The sequence below is a fragment of the Myzus persicae genome, unplaced genomic scaffold, assembly GCF_001856785.1.
Source record: "Myzus persicae strain clone G006 unplaced genomic scaffold, MPER_G0061.0, whole genome shotgun sequence".
Lineage (NCBI taxonomy): Eukaryota > Metazoa > Arthropoda > Insecta > Hemiptera > Aphididae > Myzus > Myzus persicae.
The window spans coordinates 39,270-55,913 of record NW_019104391.1 but is presented as its reverse complement, the minus strand read 5'-3'; the positions used below and the strand labels follow the sequence as shown (position 1 = coordinate 55,913).

The window sequence follows — 16,644 nt, the reverse complement described above, 5'->3', positions numbered from 1 at the left end:
GAGGCCCAGGGGCCAAAGTTGTTTCCGGTAGAGATATGATAAATACTCTTATGAATATTAAAAATATAACCAACAATAATGTATGAGCCCAAAGAATTAATCAAGAACTAGATGACATTTTAGACAAAGGACATTCTGAAAGAATTGAATTTACTTCATATATTCATGATCATGAATATAGTTTGACTGATACATCGAGTTGTTTTATCTTACTTAGCTGGATACGTTGCTCGAAAATCAACCAGATTCACAAAATGTCAAAGGTGTCTCTTAAGTTTAAAAAATGAAGTTATTTCATCTAGAGACAAACTCATTGATATGCGCTCTATAGGTTTTTTGATTCGTCCATCGGATAGTCTTTTTGCTCTTATTTCAACCTTAGAAAAAATATCAATACAGACTTTAGTATCTGAAGAATTAAATGTAAATACAATTTTTTCTATAACTTCCAACTTATTATCTATCTTATTATTTCTTGACCGGCTCCAAAGGTACAACCCAAAATGTTGCAGTACTCGGTCCAGCGGTAGCCACTGCCACCTAGGAATTCGGTGCAGATGACCGTCACATCCACAGCCGCTACCACGAGCCATAAATAGATCGTTGTTGGTTTGCCGTCAACAGGTTCGTATTTTCCGGCGTGTATGCGACACCACCCAGACAAGTTCCGGAGGACCAAAGAGAGGTCGCCGCTTTGACCGAAAGAGTGGAAGTTGTGCCAGCTTTGCATCAGAGGATGAAGTTCCCTGATGCACTTCCGCCGCCGTCACCATCAATGTCACCCGCTGATGACATGGACACGGTAGGGAAATCATATTCGAGAGTGAACATCAGGAACCCGTGGAACCGGCTGGTGGAACTGAAGCCATCGACGACCAAGGCGACAACCCCGGATGCGGCTTGGGTTGTTTGTTTTTTACGGTACATTGCATTGGTTGTATCACCGGGTGATTTCATTAATTCTATTATTTTTATTTTAGTTTTTGTTAATAGATATCCTGTTTGTTTCGATTTTATATATCTAATAATTATATAATCGCGTTAATAAGGGATTAATTACAATTATGTACTATGAAAATAACACGGAGGGATTACATTAGAGCCGCTTTTTCGCTATCGGCATAATTGGCGCACATACGGGGTTTGCCAGGGGAGTCTTAAATTAGCATCCCCAACTGGCCCAATTTATATTGAGCTAAAAATATTGTTTACAATATAATTTTGCGTTCATATGTTTATTTTTAGTATTATTTTATTACTGGAATACTGAATAGGATCTTGTTTTTGTACACCTCCCGATACCGGTTAGGTTAATTGTTATGAAAATAATGATATTAATTAATATTATTTAGTTTTATAATACAGACATTTTCAACCGTCGTCCGTCTATTTTTAGTATAACCATAAGATATGAATCAAAGGTAGTTGATCCATTAGTTGTTCAATTGTGTTCTTGTGTCAGTGACAAATGACAATATTACTAGCTGATATTGACTACTTTTATATCATTATTCTTTCCATTTGTCTACATAATTCCAACCAACAATTTACTAGTGCGGTGTAAAGTAATTTATGTGATTTGTATTCAATTTGTGTACTTACATAATATTACTTGTTTAAATATGTTTAGTATATTTAAATGTAATGAATCATATAGAGAACTAACGAACGTATTAAAAAATGAAGATATAATTACTAAGTTTGATTAAAAATCAAGAAGGTTAGATTTAATATAATTTATTTTTAATTTGTAATTCTTTTAGATAAATATACGCTGTGTCTAGAGCACCGGGCGCCCGGATAGATAATGGAGCACCGGGTGCCCGGTAACACTGTAGAGTACCGGGTCACACTGTAATTATAAAAATATGATAATAATATTATAATCTCTTATTATATACATGTCTATGATAATAATATAGTGAGTTATTAGTTAATAGTTACTTAATAGTTATTCTTTTTATAATAGTATAATAAATCACAAAAATACAGATTTTATCCGAATACCAATAGTCATTGGTTAAAAACAAAATCTTCTTTGTTGTATCTTTCATTTTCCTTGAGAAACTGCACTTTAGGCTTCATTTTATTTGGACGATTTCCGCGACACTTGGGGCAAAACCATTTACCTTTTGGTTTTGTTGATAATGAAACACAAGAAAAATGAAACCATTCTACTGTGCATAAATCATTATCGCAACATATCATCTCTCCATATGAAATCTGATTACAAAGACAATAGATTTGTTCATCTGAATCGACAGCTATATCCCTATTTCCATTTTTTTAGCCAATGCTCTACCAGTTTTAAGCCGTTTAGGAAGGCCGATTGTTGTCATAATTGCGCCTTTTGGCCGACCACAAGTTCTGATTTTACCAGGTAGTATTATTGATTCAATACCTAATTAATTCCATACGTCGTTAAAAAACTATGATACTGCCGTAGCTCTGGAATATCATTTATTTTAGTGGGCTGCTTTTGGACCAATTTCACTGCATTCCTATCCCGTTATAGTCGCACACAGCTCAAAACAATAAAAAGTTTTTCAACAAAATCTTCCAGTGTGGAAAATGTAGATATTACCGATTTAAGTTTGGCATTAAAACTTTCTAATATGTTATTCGTCTTGTTCATGAAATTTCCAGTGTTAAATGTCATGCCCATCACCCATTCCTGTCTTATATTGTGCCAATTTTTATTATAATAATTAATGATTGATTCAGGTGCTATGGATTGAAGGTGGGTGTATATCGTATCATATTCTTCTTCGGATTTGCAGTATGTTAATTCTTGAAATATCAGTTTCACATCATCCCTTTCTTTGGGAGTTATATTTCTTTTTTCACATGTTATTTCCCGATTGAAGGTCCGTAATGTGTGAAATAAGCATATTGTTAATGAAGAATTTGGAAATACTTGCCTTATTACCTTTCTTTCCTTCATATCTTTGTCGGTTACATATACGCGAGTTTGAATTGATATTGGGTTGTTCTTTTTGAATGTTTCAAAAAACCAACGCAAAGTTGACTCTTCCTCATTTACCAACAGTCCAATCGCTGCAATTTCACTGTTCCCTTTGCCATCCTCAGTCATTAAAACATAAACGGGAAGCCTCAGATCAAGTAATTTGTACGTGGCATCTGCAAAAACTACCTGTACAAAAAAAAATTTAAAAAAGTATTTTTATAAATTGTTACTTTTATATAATATAATATACCTCTGGAAATGAACTGAATGATTCTACCATAATCATATCTTGAATAAAAATACCGTTTAAATTATTGTCTTCGTCTATTGATACCTCTACAGTACAGTTGAATTTCCTCTTTAATTTAGTTACAACTTCGGTTAAATCATTTTTTGAATAATGATTTCCTACAAAAAAAACTAGAAATATCAAAAGCACTAAACTAAAATATTATTTTTCTTACCAGCTGTGGTACGGATGTTGGATAAATCCTTAAGTGTAACTATTTTACCGCTTTCTTTCATGATTTTTTCTTGTATAAGTTTTTTGTTTGTCTTCATATCCATCAACTCTAACTATGGCCTTGTTTTCCGGTGTGATCTTTCTCTGATTGGGAAGATGGCTGTACAATATTTTTGATATCTCGTGGTTATGAGTCTCGTTCATTTTAGTTATTTCTAACTGTTGTCCATTTGCTGAAGCTTTTAAATATATAAAAGCTTCACAACATTGGCGCATTGTACTTAAACATTTGAATATAAATTTATTTATATATTTTATAAATTGTAACTAAGTAATATAAAATAAAATATGTATAAATATGTATAAACTATAAATGTACTTACGAGGTGGCACGTTGGTCTAAAGTATTTTTTTTTTTTTGTGGCATCCTCCATGCACACAACAATATTTATATCGTAATATTTAATTTTGGTTGATGCTGTTACCATTTTCCCATTTGGGAATTTAGCATTGATTGATGCCAGGTTTTGCAGTCTTTGATATAATAGTCGACATAATTTTTGTCTTTGTAGTGACTTAAAACTCTTTCAAATTCATCGAATGAAGAAAAAACATCAAAAATTTTCATATTTGGAAAAAACTTTAAACTTCGAAAAAAACAAAACTGAAAACTATATCATATACCGTGCTGTGCTGTACTGTACTACACTCATGAGGTTGAAGGGAAAGATACCTATAAAGATTAGTAAGGCCAAATAAACGATTAAGGTTTTCCTAATAAAATAACTATTATTATATATTTAATTAGACGCCAATATTCAAATGCAGCGGGTAATTTACAGTGTGACCCGGTACTCTACAGTGTTACCGGACGCCCGGTGCTCCATTATCTATCCAGGCGCCCGGCGCTCGAATATCGAACTAATTTATTGATTAGTAAAACTATTTAATTCATTGATTTATTATTTAAAGGAAAGTATTTAACAGATCCCATGTTGGAAAAAATAATTCTTATTGAAAATTTGATTTACTACTTTGGTTTTTTTTTAATGTTGTGATTTATGATTTTACTTAAAACTAAATAATTTATGTTTGATACGTATAACAACCGTATAGGGGCAAAGCCCCCCACGGGTCACTTTGGACTTAAACATTTTAGCACTCCCAAGTTTAAGACTGAATGTGTGCCTATGATCGGCATACCTTTAACATAATTACTATACAGATTGAGTGAAATCTGTGTCAGCCGTGGAAATAATATTGTTATTGTAAAATAACTTTTTTTTGGTTTCTTTATGTACCAAAATCCTATCTTGTGTCCATATAGTTGTGTTATATTTTTTTCTATAGTTTACCTATCCTATATATTATTACATTATTTTTTACTTAACGTTAGGACAATAGATCCTATATTATTTCAAGTCCACACGCTTATAGTGTACAGTGTTCAGACGTACAGGTATGCAGCAGTGCATTAGTACGAAGTACGTTTCAAAACGTGTTTTCGGTTTAGTTTTGAAAGTAGTTCGTATATAGGTATTTCAAAACGAAAAACGATTTTCACCTCCAGTTGATATTATCAACACCATACATCGTGATCACGTGATATCAACGCATCTGCCGATTAACATGGTGTTCACTATAGGTATAATTCTTCAAATAGATGTCACTCTTATTATAATTTTTATTTTGTAAGTATGAAATACTCTGTACATATAACATAATAAATATAGGTGGGTATCTCACCACTTCGAAATTCACAACAGGTTAGAATTAGAAAACAAACCGTTAATAATAATAATATTTTATTATATCACGTAAACGGGTGGCATTGTACAAGGTAAGTAGATTTTATGTAGTGGATGAAGTGTCAGTCAGGTGTAATATATATATACACCTATAGTGTCTAACAAAAACACTTCGTCCAACTCCGTGTACAAAATTGACATTTATAAAAGTAGCATTATACAGATGTGATATTATTGATAAATGCAAAGTAAATTAAATTTAAAATACATGTATTCCATCTCAATAATTTATTTACTTTATTTTATTTATAAATTAATAATTAAAACCTTTTTACAAAACAAATTTAGTACCTGTAATGGAAATTTGTTAAATAGTCTAGTTGTGAACGGACATGTTTATTTGTCGAAATAATTCTAGCTAAGTAAATTAATTATTGAAATAGAATAATTGTATTTTACATTTAATTTACTTCGCATTTGTCAATGATATCACATATTTATAATGCTGATGTTTTATAAATGACTATTTTTTTTTTACTTAGCAATTTTTTATACAGAGTTGAACGTAGTGTGTTTGTTGTCATATCAGTATTTTTTTTTTTGTAACATATTTTTATGTACCGGCAGGATTCGCAGGTTTTCGTGTTTTTATTTATATATTATATTATTATGTTTGTTCATTCAATACATTCGATTTTTTTTTTAATCATTTTCAATTTTTTTTCTCATTATAATAAGTATATACATCTTTACCCCCTCAAGACCATCGTTCAAAGTACAGTGTCATTACATCGTAGCCATTTATTTTGGTGTAAAATTATGCGAGTATAATAGGCTTCATTCACAGATAGACAATGGTAATTTCTGTTGACGCACTTAAAAATCCATTTAAAAAAAACTTAGGAACAAATAATAAAATAACTATTTATTACTTGTAGTTACAATTACAACAAGTAACACGTTGTTATTATATATTACGGCACAGCTGCGAATAATGAATATACATGTCAACACAGAATGTCGGCTGAAATAATACGCAGGTAACGACGGGAATCGCTGCCAAGTGTATGACGATACGGCATATAGGGAGTTATATTACTATATGGTCTCTAGCGCTGCAACGTCGAACGTTACAACTAAAAACACGGTTCAGCACAATACCTTATTACCTCAAAAATATTTAACTTTTTGGCCAATATATTCTGTATTATTCCACCAATTTGTTTCAATAATAATAAATGTATAATCTGCATATCATGCCCGATCTATTGATACCATAAACCGACCAATATGTCCATTCATTAGGTCTGTAGGTCAGGCTAAAGAAAATGGGAAAATTTACGCACATTCAATGGGTAAACTCTGGCTCGTGTAATGTACTACGGTCATGACCGCTCCGTTTTTTATTTTTTTACTACCGTCGAGCTGGATGACGGAGGCCAATTGTCCTCGATCCTTAAGGGTTATACCAGTTATACCAGTCTAGTCCAAAATAAGTTTATACTTAACTCCGATTAAAAGCGAGTTAAGAAACCTATCTCGATGGTTTAAAAAAAATGTTTATCAATATTTTTGCCATAGATCCATTATTCATTCATTAATACATTTAAACTGATATTTTGTGTTAAAATAATTAATCGTGCGAGGAATCTTTTATGTTATTTAAAAATGAATAACGAAATATTGTAGGATGAGGATTTTGTTCATTAAACTTGATTGCGAATGAACATCGAAAGAATATTCAGGCAGCGTCCAGATTATTTTCGACATCCTCGTGATTGAGTTTGTTGAAAGGTTTCGCCTATCAAACAATCTGATTTGTATGTACATGATCTCATTCAGCCAGAAATCAAGCATCCAACAGACAGGTTACTAAAGTTATGCAAAACATATAGCTCAACTCAGGCTTTGCATTAAATTAACTATTTAAATAGTACCTAATAATAAAAAGTGGAAGTGGGTATTGCTCTGCGCCGCCTCCATTGTAGAGTAGTTGGCATTGTAAGGGGAGTTTTATACTTGATATCAATCATAAAACATTGCACAATTTAAGTCTGTAAGCATCTGTTAACAATACTAATGCTGTTAAAGTCCATCCCTAATTTTACATAGGAGGCTACTTTTAGTTTGTTCACATCTTTTTATTAGTATTCTTTCGAAGCATACTTTTTACAAGAGCGAGCAAAGTTTTTTCTTCTTTTAAGTTTGTTGTTCAACCTTCAAAGCAGTTGATTAGAAATAACAATAATAATTAATAATTAATAGAAAATAAACACTGGTGCTCCAGTGCCACTACTGCACACAAGCTGAAAGTAAGTCTAAAGAATAATAATGGGAGCGCTAATTCATGTTCACTGTTTAACAGAATAACCGTCCATCTATTATTGTACTCTACGGTGTGTAATGACGAGTGCAGACGCAGACTGCAGACCGACGGGTTGCCGAAGCTTCGTTATTCGTTTCTCTCTCTCCTTGAGTGGCGGGTGTACCGATGACGGTATCATCGAGACGTGCCGCTGGTCGTCAGAGCGCGCTGTCGTCGGTCGTCAGAGCGCGCCGTCGGTCGCCGAGCGGTCCAGGTGGGAACTACGAACTATGATTTACATGACTGGGGGTGGAAAGGTATAGCTCTCAAATGTTAGGGAAGGTACAATAGTGACTGTAACTGTTACCTTGTGTACTAAAATACTAATAAATTGATTCAAAAGTACAAAACATGAATTCGTATTTAAACTATTTAAAACCTTAAATCTATAAAATTTATAAAAGTTATTATAGTTAGAGTTTTTACTAATATTATTAATTAACAATATTTGTGTTGTTCATATAAGTATATAACTATTGATCACAATGTATACTCAATGATATAACATCGATATATAATTTTGTTTATAGCAATTTTTTTGGTATGGCTTGGCAAGTTACTATAGGTACGTGGCCAGTTCAAGAGTTGGCACTCCAAATTGTTTATTTGTGTACGTCCCAAATGAACAAACAAAGAATATTGTTAACCCAAATGTGTTGGATTGATTATAAAGAATTTGGAAAAAAATAAATGATTTTCTAGGAAAAATTTTATGATTTTTATTGCATTTTTGTTTGATGCTGAGAAGCGCACATAGGCTGGCTATTAATTATTATAAAACTAACTTAACTGTACAACCTACGTGCTTATATTTTCGTTTGAAAATACACTTCGTTTATTTAAGAAATGTTGCTAGGGGACGGGAAAAAGAAAGAATGTAAATAATAAACATTTGATTTAAGTATTTCATTTAGAGAAAGCAATAACTACACACGAGCGAAGCCGAGTTATTCAAATATAATAATATAATACTTTAACGGGTATAACCGGTATAATACTTATAACTTAATGTCTTAGAAGACTTCTGATTTTTTCAAAAAAATTGAATTAATTGTAAAGAGTATAGGTACATCATTTTTAGTATTTTACTTGGTAGTATGTACGTACCTAGTATTTGATTAAATTTTTAGTATTAAAATTTATAAGCATGTGCTTTAAGCAAAATAATTTCTTTTTAACGACTTGCCTTTAAATATGTTAACATACGCTTCTAGACTCCAAGCCGTTAACATATCCGTAACATCTTGATCGCCCATTTCTCACAATTAAACCATTTTTAAACAGTTCAAAACTAAAAACACACAGTTTAAAATATAACACTTCGAATCTCGTGGTAAAAAGCTACACAGCATTGAGCAATGCGTAATATAATAGGCAATGCGGAAATTAATTCCGAATTAATTTTTGAGTTCAGGAGATACCCAGAGAGGAAATTTATGACCATGAAATACTTTGAAGTGTATACATTTATCAATCGCATTCGATAGCTTACTATTAAAGAAGGAGGCCACATCATTGGTGGACACCGTTTCAGATTTTAAATAGAGGTCCCAACATTTAAGTCAGGCCAAATAGCTGTTTTCACTGTTATGATCACATTATCATAAATCTCCAGTGACAGGGGGCTCCAGTCCTCAGATATATAAAAATACTAGATAGATGACTCCCTATTCCTACAATGTAAAAATTATGAAGCCTACAAAATGGCCGAGATTCTCTTATCTAAGAGGTGAATGTTTACAAAATATCATATATCAGCACAGATATACATACATATCTTTGTATATCATTGTTGTGAAAATATAAACATTTACCTCTTAGATAAGAGAATTTCGGCCATTTTGTGGGCTTCAAAATCATTTCCAAGTCGGCTATCTATTATTTTTATATATCTGTCCTCCAGTCACTTAACAGTTAATAGACTTGGTGTTGGGAATAGATAAATACATTTTTATATAGATAAAGATAAACAATAAAAATGTTATCTTGATAAGGATAGAAATAAATGAATTCAATTTGTATTTAGATAAAGATAATTAAACAACCATTTTATGAAAAAAAAAAATTTAAGATCAATTGTAAAATATGAAAATTTATAGTTTTTTACTACAGATCTTTAACTGTACTATTTTCATAACTAATACAACTACAGAATTCAGTGTCCTTTCAATGGAGTAGAGAGATCTGGATGAATAATAAATATAAACTTGGTAATAATATTTGTTGTATTATATAAGGTTAAAATAATAAATTACAGCTAGTCACTATCTACTAAAAATGAAGTCTTATTTTTAAGGTGGAATCAATAAAAGTAAATTATTATGTCTTAATAATAAACTTTAAATATAATTGCATGTGAGAAAATCTTTTTATTTTATGGAACACAATTATTTATTTATTTATTTATTTATTTATTTATTTAACGCCAAACGGCAATTTATAGATACATTGTACAATTAGAAGATTAACATGAAGAGATAATAATGAAATAAAGTACATGGAAAATATAGATATAATTATAGACTTAAGTTTAAACTTATACTAAACAGCGTTCAGCTAAAAAGAGTACATGCTAAGGTAAAATAAAACAAAGACAAAAACATTCAGTAGAGATAAATAATAATATAGTCAGCTACAGATCAGGAGCTATTAAGTAGGCGGAGCATTCTGTCTAATGGATTATTATGGGAGTAATTAGTACGGTGAGAGGAGACAAGGTATAAAGAGTGATTTCTAGTGAAATGCACAGGAACCCGGAAAGAGACAGAGGACAGAAGGTTCGGTGCATCTATTGAGCCGTTAAGGAGGGAGGTGATGAATGAGAGGTCAGCATCGATACGACGAGATGCGAGAGTAGGGATATCTAAGGAAGTTCTAACTGATAGGTAATCATGGGGTGGGTGATCAATATTGAGTATAAAAGCGGCGTAGGAAAGGAAGCGGTTTTGGACACGCTCTAAACGTAATTGGTCCTTGGCTAGATACGGGTACCATACAACTGAGCCATATTCTAAGACAGAGCGGACAAGGGAAAAATAGAGGGATCGAAGACAAGTAGCGGACGTGAAAAGGCTATATTTATATACATAAATAGGTACAGATTAAATAAATGTTTAACATGGGTTACTTTTACTACAATTTATTTATTCATTTAACATCATGCAACAAGATTCCTCTACTTATTTGAAGAAAAAAATCATTTACTAGACTTACAACATTAAAGAATTTCAAGCATATCATCACTCAGAGGATTACATTTAATTTGAAAGTTTTGCATTGCTTCGAGCATTTGTACTTGATGTAATAATACTTTATGTTTATGCTATAAAGAAGTACAATTTAAAAATTTATAAAGGCGAACCGCAGGACGTAAATAATAATTGTTAATTAAAATTATTAAAGCTTTTTATAATATATCTGTGTATTAATCAAGTTATTAATAATTACTTTTAAGTGACTTAGGAAATGTCCACCCGACATTGTTTGACCATGAATTACTTTTGGACAGTTTTCGCATTGCGTTACTAACTTAAGTCCGTCGCTATGTAGAATAGTAAAGAACTATTCATTAAATAAAAATGATTTTTGTAAGGTTTCTAGTGATGCATTTTCTGATGTTTCATTATTTTTATTGGAATCTTATGTCATCTGCAGTGTCATCATCTACTTCCTGAATTATTCATTTACTTGAACTTGCGTTCTTTGAAATATAATGTATTTAACCATACATTTTAAACGAAGAGAACCAATCAACCAAACAATTGCAGACTCTATTGTACAGCAGTCATTACTCATTTCTAATGGGAACAAATAAGAATAGCAAATAACCTAAAATAATTATAAATCTAGCCATTTCATAATAATAGAAATTAAAATGCATATTGTTTGGAGTACGGCCAACTTAAGTACCTTCAGACTAGCCATAATTTCGAACACAGACAAATCGCCGTCGCCACTTCTCTGTTGAAAACAATTAACTCATAAAAAAGCATAAACTTGTAAATATTTTATAATTATAAGATACCTGCATAACATACGTCAATATGTAATTAAAATAAAAAGATCATTTCAAAGATATATTCTGAGAACTTCGGAAAAGTGCTGGTCTACGTCCATTTTTGGATATATTTTTCCTGCCAATGTAGTTATCCTCTAACCAATTCAAAAGATCTTATAAGTCGTCTGGTAAATTCTCTGCTAGCTCATTAACGACTTTATCGATTTCTTCAATTTCCACAAAAGCTAATGCAGTTATCATTTTAACGGAGGGGGCAAAATCTTCATTACTATTGTAATATGAAACCAAACCTAAACTACACATTGTTAATTGGAAATTTTTCATCAGATGATACAAACATCCATTGATTTGAGCTTTTGGAAAAGCATCTTTCATAGATATTATAGTAGTATTTTTTAAATCACAAGATAAAAAATCTGGACATAAATTAGGTTTTAATTGCTTTAATCTATGACAAAGTTGTTGGTAGGCTTTGGCTCGTCTGGTCCAATCACATCTGAATATTTGCTGTTCGGGGCTCTCTATATGCCTTAGCCTACCCTCTCCTTCTCCTAGCCTCCTCGATACGAGTATCGTCACACGGATACTGTGTCCTTCTAAAATCTTCTCGGAAATACCTACTGCCCACTCTCTGATATGACTTATGAGTGCACATCCTGGATGTGGTGGCATTTCCTAATATCTAATACACGATAACAGAAATTACTATTACGAGTGCGTTTATGCATATTATTTTAATTCAATTATATTCTTTATTTTGTATTATTATTTTGTACAATCATTGTTCCAGTGGTTTTTTATATGTCCACATTGTTTATAGGATTTCTACGAAATGATAAACTCGACTCTTTATACTAACATACTAATCCTTTTTCCGGTAATTCAAGTCCTACGATTGTCACGATACTTTACTATTCAACACGCCTCCTCCCTCATACATCATTACTTGTGCCTGGTGTACTTAGCCTATACTCTTCCGATCACCCAGTTGGAGGGAAATGCAATGTTAATTATGCTCTAATAAAGTTTAACGCGGGATGGCAGTCAATAGCAAATGTATCTTAAAGATACCGAATTAATTTGAATCGCTGTAGCATTTGGATTCAACCAAACAAATCCCAAACAAAATAAAAGAAGACATTGGATAAAAGAGTGGTATGAACAAAAAGCGCAATAAAGTCATGAAAAAATTTTGCGAATGGACCCTACATATTTTAAGAATTTATTGAAAGTATGTGAAATGGCCTATATTTGATAAGTTTAATTTACTTGACTCTATAATAATCGTATCATCATTAAAGCTTGTAACTCCACATTTCCGAAAACAGAATACCACAATGAAGGAAGCTATTCCTGTCAATGAGAGACTATCCATAACATGACGGTACCTTGCCACTGGTAATACCTACGTTCGAAGACCTGAAATGTCAACATAGTTCATCAGTAATATTGTACAAGAAACTTGTCAAGCAATTATTAATAGTTTGAAAACATATATTAATGTCAAAAAACATACATTTATTTTATATTATTATATTCACTTTATTTAACATAATTTTAAATTAATTTTATTAAAATATTTGAAAAAAATTTGAAGCTGTGCAGGTATTATTCTCAATTGTAGAATAATTCTTTGAAATATCAATAGTTCATGTAAAAGAAGTATTGGTACATGGTAGGCCGTTTGTTGTAATATAGGGGGGCCACTATTTGTTGGAGAATAATGACGGTAGGGCGTTGGAGGATTACCATACAACGTGATTGATGATCTAGTTGAAGCTGCAACTATTTGAATTACATTTCAATGTAATGTTCTCATTTGACCTTCAAAAAAAAATGTCGTTGATTTGCAAATATTTGTTGTTGAACGTTCATTTTTTTAAGTTCCTATGCCCAAGCAACAGCTTTTTTCCTTCATCACTATCTTCCGTCTGACGTAAACGCTTATAAGCTAATCATACAAGTTCTTCCTGTGAAGAATCAGGCCTTTCAATTTTATATAAGTTAAATCAATAACAGTCAAACCCAAGACCAACCTCAGGTAATGAGTCATAGCCGAAAGTCTGATACTCAATAATAGCCGTAAAAGGCACCCAATCAAAGCAAAGCAAGTCTTCCTGTGACGACTGATGCTTTTGATTTTTTCTTTCAACTTTTAGAATTGTCAACAATTTTACAGTTTCCTGAATAAAAAAATAATCAATACCTTACTTTGTTTTAAGCACGATGTAGAGAAGATAAGGTAACACTACTTATAAGTATTCCGGTCGCAAATTTTCCCGGCAGTTCACTCGTACAAATGTCTCATGCAGGAAGCGCCACCATTCAAACGATGGCCGATTTTTATATTGTGAATACATTGTTTTTTTTTGTGTAAAATATCAAAAATTATATAAAGTTTTGTCGTTTTTGATACAATTAGTTCAACATTTAAAATATTAACCACGTACGAATTATTTTTAATTAAATATTTTATTCAGTAAGGTAACATTTAAAATAGTTTCAATCAAGGAAGTTTTATTATATAATTATTATATTTTAACAACTTTATTTACACTGTTATAGGAGTTTAGACTGCTTCGCTGAATATTTTTGGCTCTTATTTTTTTCTCGATTGGCGTTCTCTGCATCACATACAAAATACTTTCTAGATTGTAAATAAAAAGTTATAATATCTTTGGTTAATGCATTTGCATGTTCGTCACACCCGATTAAGTTTATATTAAATTTGTCTATCCTTAGATCATCTAATTTTAAAAATAATAAATGTTTTTACAATAATTAAGCAAATGGCATCTCTGAGCTAAAACAAATAATAAAAGTAATTATTATTAGTTAATATTCAAATATATATATCATACCTATGCAAATTGTTTGAATATTTATATTTATTAAATATTTATATATTATATTATTATATTACTTCGTAAATAATTTCATTAAGTTCTTTAGATGGTACATGCAAATAACCACGAGTTTTCAGTTCTAACAATTTTTCTCTATCTTGTACTTCATTATCATTTGTTGCACACAACATGGTGTAACATTCCTGACAACATTTGGTAGATTTTAATCTTCTCATCTTCCTTGTAACATAACCACTTAATACAGTTAAAGCATCTTCATTTATTTGGAGAGCAGTATAGTCATGATCAACTATTGTGATCAAATTATCGACTGGTATTTCATTAACATTGTCCAGTATGTCATCAATTTTATTTTAAAAATCAATCTTTTTATTATATTTTTCATCACCTATCATGTCCTTCATAGTTGTAATTGTTTCTAATAGTTTTCCACCAGAGACATTATAACCAAGAAGAGGTCTTACTAGAGCATTTGTCGAAAGTAATCGAAAAACTTGTATGGCAATATTGAGTCCGGATGACAACATTATTTTAACTGTTAATATATTCTATTCTCTATTGAAGATATTATATCTTCTCTACATCATGCTTAATATTTAATTTGTTTTGTTATTATATATCATATAGGTACCTATATAACTATAATAAATTATGATTTTTTATTTAGGTGTTCTTGGGTCCGTAAGTAGTAGTATATTTGAGCTTTTATTAATATTTTAAACTCGGACCTTATACTTATTGTATGTAATAGTTAACATAGTTAATTAGTATTTACTAATTCCATTTCTGTACAATGTACTCTCGATTATCCGCTATCTTCCGCGGAATCGTCTACATACCTATGTGTACAAAAAAATATACATGCGTCATTTTAGTTTTAATATTTTTTATTGCAAGTCCATAACGAAATAAGTGAAAAAAGAAAAAAAGTGGTATTGTTAAATCAAGAGAAACTTGAATTGAATAACACTATTGAAAAGGGTACGTCGAAAAAACAAATCAGCTTGCAAAATGGAATAGGAGAAAGCACCGTTAGGGATATTTTTAAACAGAAAGATAAATTAATGAAATTCGCGTCCGCATCAGACAACTGCTCATCAATGAATAAAAGAAAAACCACGAAAACTAGCACTTATGAAAAATTAGATGTGACTCTTTTACTGTGGATAAATCAAGTAAGAAGTGAGGGAACTCCTGTTTCTGGACCTATTGATTCTGCAAAAACAAAACAGTTTTTTGAAATGTTAGGATTAGAAGGGAAATTTGACGCGTCATCAGGGTGATTGATAAGGTTTAAAAAACGCCACGGAATAAGAGAAATTGGAATTCATGTCGAATTCACTAGCAGCGGAAGATTTCAAAATTATATTTGAAAAGTTTCTTCAAAAAGAGAAAATATCTTGCGAACAATTGTATAGCGCTGATGAGTCGGGGCTGTTCTGGAAATTTTTTCCAACCTGAACACTTGCATTTGAAAGCGAGCTGCACGCCCAGGACATTAAAACAGTAAAGAACGCCTAACCATAATGACGTGCAGCAATGCAACAGGTTCTCAAAAATTAAAACTGGTTGTGGTTGGTAAATCAAATAGCCGAAATCTTTTAAAGGGACAAGAGCTGAAAACCTCCTAGTACACTACTTTAACCAAAAAAGAACCTGGATGAATCAAGAAATATTTAAAAAGTAGTTTGGAAAAAAATTTATTTTCCAAGTAAGAGAACATCTTAAGTCTCAAACTTACCCCAGAAAGCTGTATTGCTTATTGATAATACCCCATCCCACCCAGTTGATTTGAAATCGGAAGATGGAAGTATTTTTGTCAAATTGTTGCCTCTTAATGTCACAGCCCTCGTCCAACTCAATGACCAGGGGGTAATTGCTTCTATGAAGAAAAATTATAGAACAAGTTTGCTTAAAAAAAGAACTGATGAGGGCAATGATCTTAAAAGTTTTTGGAAATATTACACAATTCTTGATATATCATACAATAAATATGCATTTTATTCAAATCAATGAATTTGTACAATATGGTTTCACACCATATAATATCTTTTCAATTTTTACATAATAATTGGTACATGATTCCAAAACATTAGTTTATTTTGATAATCTATACAATATAACATAAAATATATAATGTTGACATGCGGATTATTGACATTTGAACAACAATATTAATACATTTAAATATAATTGAACTTTCTACAAATAATGT

General features: G+C 31.4%; 1 pseudogene; it reads right to left on the bottom strand.

Moving 5' to 3' along the window:
* Positions 1 to 2,275: 2,275 nt before the first annotated feature.
* LOC111041825 lies at positions 2,276 to 3,722 on the bottom strand (annotated as a pseudogene).
* Between the last annotated feature and the right edge of the window lie 12,922 nt (positions 3,723 to 16,644).